The following is a 10,876-nucleotide window of genomic DNA, read 5'->3' as shown; positions in this document are numbered from 1 at the left end:
GAGGTGGAAATTCATAGTACATAATTAATACAAGTTCAATAATTTTCTTGAAAACTGTTACTTATTTAAGCTAAAACGTGGATAAATGTGTTTGATGCTTAGGAAGTTTGCACATATAAAGTATACATTTATATATATATATATATATATATATATATATATATATTTCTATGTATGTGTAAATAATTGTATGTTTGTATCTTATTAATTACCAAATGCTAAAATTGCTCCGCGAAATGAAAACTTGAAAGCGCGGTATTATAGCAATTACACCATCATAAAATATTTAAATGATGTAGTAAATTATTGCATTTACAATAATTCCAAATTAAACTTACTTTTGAGTATCGCGTTAAGCAATTTTAATGATGAATTACATTTTAACAAACGTGGTATCTTTAATACCACATAAAATTTATATTTTTGCACCGAGACAGTGTGAAGCCCTCTTTCTTTGCGGCTTGCAGATTCCTCTTCACCTAAAAATAGAAGAAGATCATAATTAGTCACTAAAATTCAGAATAATTCAAATCAAATTTTTGACGAACTCTTTTGGTTTTTTTATGTACCTAAGCATTATAGCTTTCGATTCGTATGGTTGTATTTTTTTCATTTCTTTTTTTCAAAGAAGCTGCGTCTGTGCGCAGCATGGGGTTTAATTTTTTGTGAATGTAATTATATGTCTATTATAATGCACGTTAAGACCCACGCATTGCTGACATGTTTATAAATTTTAATCAAAGTTAATTTGCAAAAATCGATAATTAAACCCATTTTTCACTTTACTTATCATAGTTTGATTTTAATTGAAATTTCATAATTGAGGTTTGACAAGATATGAAGATACAAATTAAATTCGAGTAAAGTAAAAGATATAGCAAGTAATTAAGAGCTTACATAATTCGACAGTTTTTTACTAACTTTTATTTCACTAGATTAACAAATTGCTCAATTCACAAAGAATGATTATTTTCTAAAATTTATGTGATGTTGTGTGTACCACCAATCTCGTTGTCCATGTAACGTTTTTAAAATTTAAAACTTGGCAAGCATCATTCACATCTGTTCCGATATAGCTTACTATAAAAGACAGTTTATTTTATATTCCTTAATAATCCAAAATTGAGAATAATTTAAATTTCTGTAAAGTAATCGAAACTTCCTGTTGAGTAATCGAAAAAACTCGAAAATGAAAATTTGCGCATATCTTTACGTTTTGGGGTTTCTGAACTTTTTAGTATACCTTAGAAAAAAATGGATGTATGTTTGAGTGTGTGGGCGCGGTAACAATTTTTTGTACACGATTTCAAAAGCACGGATCAACCGATTTTAGTGATTTGGCAAACATTCGATTCGAGGATGAAAATTTTTGCATATTTTTACGATTTCTGAACTTTTTGGCATACCTAAGAAAAAATGGATGTATGTATGTGCGGATACAATTTTTCATACAAGAAGCATGGGTCAGTCGATTTGAATGATTTAATAATATCCCAATTGATAAGTTTTTGGTAAACACAGATCCAGCGGTTTCGGAGACCCAATAAAAACAAGTTTAAAAAAAGCCATTTACCCGTCAAAAATGATTATCAGACACATGCACATTGAATTATCAGATATTTTAATAATAAGTACAAACTTTATTTACATTTCTGTGGGTTTCATACCAAGGTTTTAACCAATGGAGACTGCGACGCGGCGCTTAGGCGCTTCGATATTAGGTCTCCATAACAACTACGCAGCGCGATTGCTTCGAACAAAATGCAAAAATTTCAAAAATATTTAAATTGGTCAAAAATGTTAAACAAACCATAATTTTCAATAAATTTAAAGTTTATAAAATGTACGTTCCAGCAATTTGCCTTAAGGTACAATGCCATATACCACTAGTCTTAATGTTTGTTTGCAAATTCGAAAAAAGTGAAAAACATGTCAGTTTTGAATAATTTTGACTATCTAAAAATAGAGGATTTTAATGAAAGTACTTGTGTTAGATTGTAAGTTCCTGTTCTGGAATCTCACGTTATTTAGATTTATAAATACAGACCGTGCACGCGCATGAATATAATGTCTAAATCGGACGATCCGACGCCACATGAAATGTCCAAAAGCGTCCTAGCAAAGGCGAATAGAAACAAACCATGAGCGGCTGGGAGGGGCAGGACCATTCTATATTTTAAGACTATAAATACTACGATCTATTCAGGGAGAACGCGCTCTCGCATGCGTACATTTGTGGCACGTGTCCGGCCAAACGGGCAATTCTCTACTTTTTCCGGTATACGCATCCAGCATATGAATTATACGTTAGGCGTAGATCAGAAGTTTTCATTCGAAAGACTAGTGTTGCGGCATTAGGCCACATTTTCATTTTCTCTGTATTTTCACTTTCAACCAATGAAACAAAAATATTTTAAGATTTTTTGAAGAATATGGATTTTTTAATTTAGTTTTTTTATATAATTAAAGAATTATCATTAACATAAATAACTTTATGGGCTATGTGTCCGGACAAAGCACACTTCCTTTTCTCTGGTAAACACATCCAGTATTTTCATACATAGGTTATGAATTGTTGATCGAAATAGAAGACTAGTGGGGTGCAAGGCATCATGCTTTGAGGCAAATTGCTGGAACTACTCGTACCGTAATTAAAAATCGTGCATATGTCTAATGATCATTTTTGACCTACAAAGGCATTTTTTACTTTATTTTTATTGAGAGTCCACAACCGTCCGAAAAATTTAATCAGTTTTTCATCTTGTCAATACAAGTAAAATGTTTTTTGGATTATTAAAATCGAACGCCCCGTTCTCTTGAAAACTGAGTTACCGTTTTTGGCACTTTTTGCTCCGTATCTTCGGAACGGCTAGACCTGCCTCCGCCAAAAACTAATCAGCTCGTCTTCTTATCATTACGAATCGAATGTTTTTTAAATTATTCATATCGGTTATTTCATACTGTCGAAAATGTCGAGAACATTTGTTTGATCCATATAAATAAACTTCAAAATTAAAAATCTTGGTATGGAACCGATTAAAATTTACACAAAATGTGTACACGTTATGAAAAGCTCTATAAAATATCTGATAATTTGATGTGCATATGTCTGATGATCATTTTTTACCTTATTTTTATTGAGAGTCCATAACCGCTGGACCTGCCTTCCCAAATTTAATCAGTTCCTCATCTTGTCAATACAGGTAAAATGTTTTTTGAATTATTAAAATCGGACACTCCCTTTTCTTAAGAAGTGAGTTACCGTTTTTGGCACTTTTTGCCCCGTATCTTCGGAACGGCTAAGACCTGCCTCCGCCAAAAACTAATCAGCACGTCTTCTTATCAATACGAATCGGATGTTTTTTAAATTATTCATATCGGTTATTTCATACTGTCGAAAATGTCGAGAACATTTGTTTGATCCATATAAATAAACTTCAAAATTAAAAATCTTGGTACGGAACCCATTAAAATTTACAGAAAATGTGTACACGTTATGAAGAGCTCTATAAAATATCTGATAATTTGATGTGCATATGTCTGATGATCATTTTTGGCCTTCAAAAAGCATTTTTTTACCTTATTTCTATTGAGAGTTCATAACAGATGGACCTGCCTTTCAAAAAATTTAATCATTTCATCTTGTCAATAGAGGCGAATGTTTTTTGAATTATTAAAATCGGATACTCCGTTCTCTTAAAAACTATGTTACCGTTTTTTGCACTTTTTGCCCTGTATCTACGGAACGGCTAGATCTGCCTTCGCCAAAAACTAATCAGCACGTCTTCTTATCAATACGAATCGAATGTTTTTTGAATTAATCAAATTATCAAAATTCTTTGATTCAGTTATATGGATTACTAAATTTGTTTAATGAGACGTGATATTTGTGTAGGATCTCTATATTATTTATAATTAATACCATCATTGATAAAGATTAAAATTACTAGAATGCAAAATAGTTCTTTACATAATTTTTAGTAGGAAACCCAAATAAGGAAAAAGACATAATTTTTTAAATTGTAACAAAATCTTGGATGTTTTTACTCGAAATGCTTGCTTTACATGAGTCTCATGTATTGTTTTAAAAATCTTTTAAGAATTTTGAAAATGCTCATTTATTGGTGCAGAAGCCAAAATTTAGAGTGTAATATATATTAGATCCATCAAAAACTTGAAGATTTAACATGCATATATCAAATAATTATTTTTATATCAGAAAGTCTCGAGACGTTAAAATATTTAAAGTTCGATTTTTATGTGGTTTCGATAAATTACTTCACGGTATTTTAAATGTTTTTTTATATTAGCAGCTTTTTAAGATGCTAATGCTGCTGTAATTGCAAAACAATGTAAACTTATTCACATTATTTATCTACTTATGTTGATAATAAAACGAGTTTCAATTTATATCTCAGAAATTTTCATAAATGATTATGCGGTAGAATAACTTCACAGACGTATTTATTTGTCACTGTCGTAATACATTTCTTTTACATATTAAAATGGAATTTTAAAATTTAGATTTGTTATAATAAGTAGGCCTCTTATAGCAATCTACTCACAATCATGTCTCCGGGTGATGGTTTAGAATATTTATGGGATATGCTGTTTCAAAGAGATCATAAGAATCAAAATTAAATTTATATTTCATGTTGTCGAAAACAAAATGGTTGATGACTGAACAGTTAATTTGTCGAATATCAATCTTCTTCAACGTCTTTAAACTCGAGAAGGGTTTCGGTTCTCGAGATTTCTCGGTTCTCTTTTTCCTCCCTCATGCGAATTTGCTGTTGATATTCGTTAAGGTAGAATTCTAATGAATTTGTATCGTCCAGACTCATATGCGACCCGCGATTTTTTTCAAATTCCCAATCGATTGGCTTATCATCATCATCTTCTATTATGTAAGTGTCGTTGGTGCGCCTGGTGTTGTCTCCTGGATAGAATTTACCACCGCGTGGACTAATGTCAGTTCCTCGAGGTAGACACCGCAAAAGCATTCGTTGAGTTTCATTAAGTAATTCGTATTGTGCGGTTGGAACGAACGCTGTCTCATCTAAGCACAACAAGTGAAAATGGCATTCCACATCATTAGGATTGCATTCACTTGAGAATGATTCCCTTCTTAATCTGTTCCTCAGTTGACTCTCTCGTTGGGCAGTTCGAGCTTTGGTCACGTCTGCAGATTTAGCCCGTCTCCTGGGTACTTCTTTTTTGGAATTTGTTCTTGGGGTCTCTAGTGGCAATGAGAATGATGCAAAGTCAAAATCAGGCATTCCTGGTAGCGAAAGAAAGTCGGATTTTTCTTTTTGAGATAATATATATTTAGGCTCGCTATGCAAATCAGCCATGAATTTTTCGAAATCGTCGAGTTCGTCTTCCTTTGTCATTGTTAGGCGTGGACGTCTTGCTCTTGGGATCCGCTTAGTGTTAGTTTTAGGACTTCTTTCTACTCTTCGCATCTTAGAGTTATAATCGACCTATATTTTTATATTGATTCATTATCGTGGACGGGTGTATGTAAATAATAACATTATTCACATCAAAAATATTTTTACAATTACTGCTCTCAATTAATACTTACACTATTTTTTTCATGAACTTAATGATCTTTTCTATTTTGTCTTTTTTTAATCTAACAAACGTAGCCCTATTGCATTTGGAATATTAACCCTGAAATCAATAAAATTTTGCGTATAAAACAACTGATCTGATAAAATATTTACTTACGTAAGGTTTAAATTTGATTTAATTTCAATTCATTTACCATTTAGTGACTTTTTATTCCCGTTTCATTATTTTTTTGAAATTATTTTTGACTTATGAAATTATTTTTTTATTATATTCATTTGTTTTTATGTTTGACAAATGTAGATACATAGATACTAGACTTCGTAGTATTTGGTTTTGATAGAACTTAGCATTGATTTTGTTCCGAAATAAGATCAAATTTATTGGTTAATAAATAATTTTATAAATGATAATATACAGAAAGTTATTTTAATTTTTATTTTGGAAACAAACACATTGAAACATTACCCGAAAAATATGTCACTAGTCTCAATATGTAACTAGTCTTTTTACAATTATCTTGAAACGTGCATTTTAATAATAAACTAAATTTAGGTTTGTGAGAAAAGATAATAAAATAAACATTGAAAAATGTATTACAAAAATATTTTAAATTTTAATTTTTATACGCATATGCATAATATTTTGTATTATAACATATTCAGAATTTAGATGAGAATTTGCGCAAAAATTCAGATTTGTTTTTGTATTGGCCACTGGTAATGAAGATTTCTGAAAGAACTGGGCGCAGCCTACACGTCACATATTTTCATCTTTTTTGTTTATAATATATATATATATATATATATATATATATATATATATATATACTTTGACATACAAGTTTAATTCGTTCCGTAACCACGCTCGTATCTCGAATCAGTTTTTTTTATATAAATTTGGTTATATGGAAAACGGTTTTGTTAAGGTTTGGTTACGGCGGTTTTTGTTACGTTTTTTGAATATTAACAATAAATTTACGATTTATTAATTAAATTATTGTTTTTTCTGTCTGTTTCGTTGAACTGTTGATGCTTCAACTGTTGCAAGTTTTTCGGTGTGATTTTTATCCACAATCTTTTAGAGCTTAGAAAACTTCTTAGATTTTGTAAGGCCTTTAGCTGTAGGTATACTCTTTATCAAATCTCTGTTTAAACACAATATATATCTATGTTCTGTAAATTTTGATACACTTATAGACTTCTTATATACCTTAACTTCACTCGTGCAACGAACATTTAGATTTTATAATATAACGTTGAAGGCTATAAAATGAACAAAAAGAATTGCCTGATATATACTGTTGAAGTAATAAGAGAACAGTTAAGTTACTTCATTGCCATTAATACCTAATAAACAATAAATTGGAAACGCAATTTGTGCGTCAACGAAAACCCATGGCAGACTCTCATGGAACTTCTACAGGAAAATAATCAGGCTGAGACAAAAAATTCTTTAAACGAAAAATTAGATGATTTTAGATCAGGATCTAAATCAATTTATTCAAATTTATTAAATTAAAGCAGGGGATCTTAAATCAATTTATTAACGGAAATGTAATTGTACAATATCTTCTTGTTTAAAATGTTAGTTCTTCTCTTAATTTGTATTAAAGATAGTTTGATAAACAATTATTGTAATAAAAATTTATTTAAAAAAATTAAGTTAACGGTTATACGAACAAATTATTGCACAGTTTGCTTTTACCCACGGTTTGAAGTACATGAATGAGTTTTATTTTATGAATAAATATTAATATAAATTTCATACATTAAGTATAATACAAATTTCAGACATTTAGATAGCTCATATTTTCTTCAAACCTTTGCGCAATGTATCTAATCACCCACGCCACCCGCTAAACATCTTACGCCAGATATACAACATGTGTGAACAACATTTAAAGTCCTCGCTCTTGAGATCACAAGGTTTTTAAACAAGAGACCTATTTCCAAAGCGTGTTGTTATTCTCATTATTCATACTACTAGTAAATAGATAATAAATTTTAAATAAAATTATTGGGAATTCACAAATTCATGTTTTAAACATAATTTTTTTCAACAAAACGTTAAATATGAACGCTTGATTATGTGATCGCTTTATTTAGACTATAGATTTTTTTGTATTATCGGACCCTTGGGCATTGTCATAGACCCCCTATTTCTAACTGTAAAAAAGTTCATTATTAAATACATAGTTTTTATTGATTTATTAATTGATTTTAATATAATAACAAAAATAATATAGGCGGAAAGTAAATGTTTATTTATTAACCCTTTGCACTCGGATGCCGCCGCTTCGGCGGCAAAATACATATAAATCTCGCATTTCGCGTGTGGAAAGGGTTAACATTTGGTAACAATTTTGTAAGGTTTAGTTTTACATTTACCGGCTAATTTTTTTGTTAGGAAATCAGTAATAACGCTAGATCTCTACTATTAAATTGTCATTTATCTTATTATTTAGAAATACTAACGGTCTCAAAGAGCGCAAAGAAGCCTTTCAATTGTCAGCAATAATGTCTTTACAAGCTCAATCATATTGCGACCACATTTTTATAAAAAAACTAGTGGGGCACATGGGAAATATTATTTTTTTAAAAACGATTAACATTTTTGAAAAAATCTTACTTCGAAAAAAATAGATTTTTGAGAAACTAGGAATTTGACAAAAAATTACTTTTTTTGAAAAAAAAATGCTTTTTTTATTTTGACATATTTTGGAAATTCTGAACTCTTTTTCGAAGCAATCTTACTGCTTTAACTGCATAGACACAAAATGTCAAAGCGCGTAAGCGCCATAGGAATGCAAACAAAATTTATACTTATTGTTAAAATCTCTATAAAATATCTCATAATTTGATGTGCATATGTCTAATGATCATTTTTGACCGCCAAATGGCATTTTTTTTTTACTTTTTTCATTAGATCTCCGAAACCGCTAGACCTGCCTTCATGAAATTTGATCAATTCTTCATCTTGTCAATACAAGTAAAATTTTTTTTGAATTATTAAAATCGGACGCTCCGTTTTCTTAAAAAGTGAGTTACCGTTTTTTGCACTTTCTGCCCCGTATCTTTGGAACGGCTAGACCTGCCTTCGCCAAAAACTAATCAGCACGTCTCCTTATCAATATGAATCTAATGTTTTTTGAATTATTTAAATCGGTTGATCGGTGTTCCCGAAATCGCACACACATACACACACACATACACATACACACACACACTTACACACACACATACATCCATTTTTTCTAAGGTATGCCAAAATGTTCAGAAACTTTGAAACGTAAATATATAAAAAAAATTTCATTTTCGATTTTTTCGCGATTACTATAACTTGCCCTACGGGAAGTTAATAAAAATATTTTGATTTTTTTTAGTTCTATTTATTAATATTGTATATGACTTTTTACTATAGATTATAATATAATAGTATAAGGAAATTGATATTAACGTGCTGTATACTACTCATTTTCATTTCGTGGACGTGACCCTTAGAATGTTGTCATGAACCATTGGCGGATCATCATTTTCATTTTGTGGACCTCGAATTTTTTTTTCGCATACGTGTCGTCATGGACTTCCATGTGGACCACTTTAGGAATCACTATTGTATTTTATAATCAATTTAATCTTGATTCAATATTTTATTCAATGTCTGATAGGTATTAAAGGAATATTATAGTATAAGTGAATAGATATCACTAGGTGTATTGTGATCCACTACTGCGGTTTTCTATTTTCATTTTGTGGATTCCGATTTTCTCGCTAAAGTGGGTCCAAATATGAATTACTGATTTAGATAGTCATATTGCCTAAGAAAACGTTTCGTGTTCAAGCAAAATATTTGACCTGTCTTAATTGCATTTGCGTCTGGCTATGCTTGTAGATCGTTAAGGGTAGGAAAGCAATTGATAATGGCTAGAGCACAGTGCAAACCCATTAGAATTGCGCTCGGTGCAAGTCAATGGCGTCGTCGCACTGTATCTGCATCTCAGTCATTTCTCCTAGGCTCGTTTACCGAACTGTTTTAGCGCGCTATCATTATCGTTTGATGTGACCGCCACGTTCTGTGAATAAGAGATATGCTAGCAAGTGAACAACCTCACCTCCCGCGCCGTTCAAGACTGAAGAGCGCCGACTTACGGCGGCCGCGGCCTGTAGGACAGAGACATGTGTGCGACCAGTTTCCATATAAGGGTATCACATGTACGGAAAATGGAACGTAAAGCACGGGAAACTCTACGTTTTTCGGTATTTCTTTTGACCAAACGATGTGTCGCAACGCAACCGACGATGGGGTGATGCGTCCTATTGTCTATCTAGACGACCGGACCCAAGAAATGCGTTTATGTGACGCAGTTGGTGTACTAAATGCAACACGTTGGGTTTCAGCGTTCGTTCAGCTGACATCAGATCTGTCGGTGTGCGAGCGTATTCGTGTGCGAACATCTGTATGTGCGGGCGGCATGTTGTGCACGGGTCCGCGAGGGAATCGGCCCGATGCGATGGAAATATCAACAGAAATAAGAAGAAAGCAACGTAAAAAGCGCATCGTTATTCGTTATTCGTCATCGTGGTTAGTGTTAGAACGAAATTGAGTACTGAGTAAATTCGATACTTGCGGTCGATAGTGAGTACTTTTGCTATCGATATTTTAGCTCGATCTATTTGCCAATATCGATTCTTTTCGTCGATAGTACTCAAAAAGAATCGACAGCGTAATCTATGAACACACCACACATCGACCAACTATTAACACCACTCATTGCCAAATGCAAAGCAATAGTCTCCCTAGGTGGTCATAATTGTTCAAAGAAGTGTCAAAAAATGATCCCGAAGGGTCATTAGTCTCAGAATTTATTGCTCAAAAACCCAAAATGAATATGACCACACTAATAACTAAGATGTTTATTTATTACTCTTATGTAAAATGAAAAATAAATGATTTAAAGTACCTTAAATGTTTTATAAAAACATATTCAACAGTCGAAGTATGATTATTTCAAATAATAATACTTGCCAATTTCAATAAATTAGTATTTTACGTAAAAAAGAATCGAAATATAATTATTTCAAATAATAATATTCATCAATTTCAATATATAATTTTGTGTTTATTATATTTTAAAATATAAATAAATATTTTTTTATATATATTGAAATGGTTGAGTATTATTATTCGAAATAATATATTTCGATTCTTTTTTACGCAAAATACTCATGTATTGAAATTTTTAAATATCAGCATGCAAACATATAGGTTTCAGTTTCTCGGAACCATTTAAACTTTAAAT

General features: G+C 31.3%; 1 long non-coding RNA gene across 1 annotated transcript in view; it reads right to left on the bottom strand.

Moving 5' to 3' along the window:
• Positions 1-255: 255 nt before the first annotated feature.
• LOC113377175 overlaps positions 256-10,876 on the bottom strand; it is a 37,021-nt gene continuing 26,400 nt past the window's right edge. The window contains exon 3 of the long non-coding RNA XR_003367092.1: positions 256-479. This is a non-coding gene — a long non-coding RNA (uncharacterized LOC113377175). The remainder of the gene's footprint in view (positions 480-10,876) is intronic.

This window comes from Ctenocephalides felis, unplaced genomic scaffold (genome assembly GCF_003426905.1).
Source record: "Ctenocephalides felis isolate EL2017-DRISC unplaced genomic scaffold, ASM342690v1 CF-g0.4_SCAFFOLD_01886, whole genome shotgun sequence".
Classification (NCBI taxonomy): Eukaryota; Metazoa; Arthropoda; class Insecta; order Siphonaptera; family Pulicidae; genus Ctenocephalides; species Ctenocephalides felis.
Note: the sequence above shows the minus strand (reverse complement) of the source record. Positions and strands in the feature narration are given on the sequence as shown.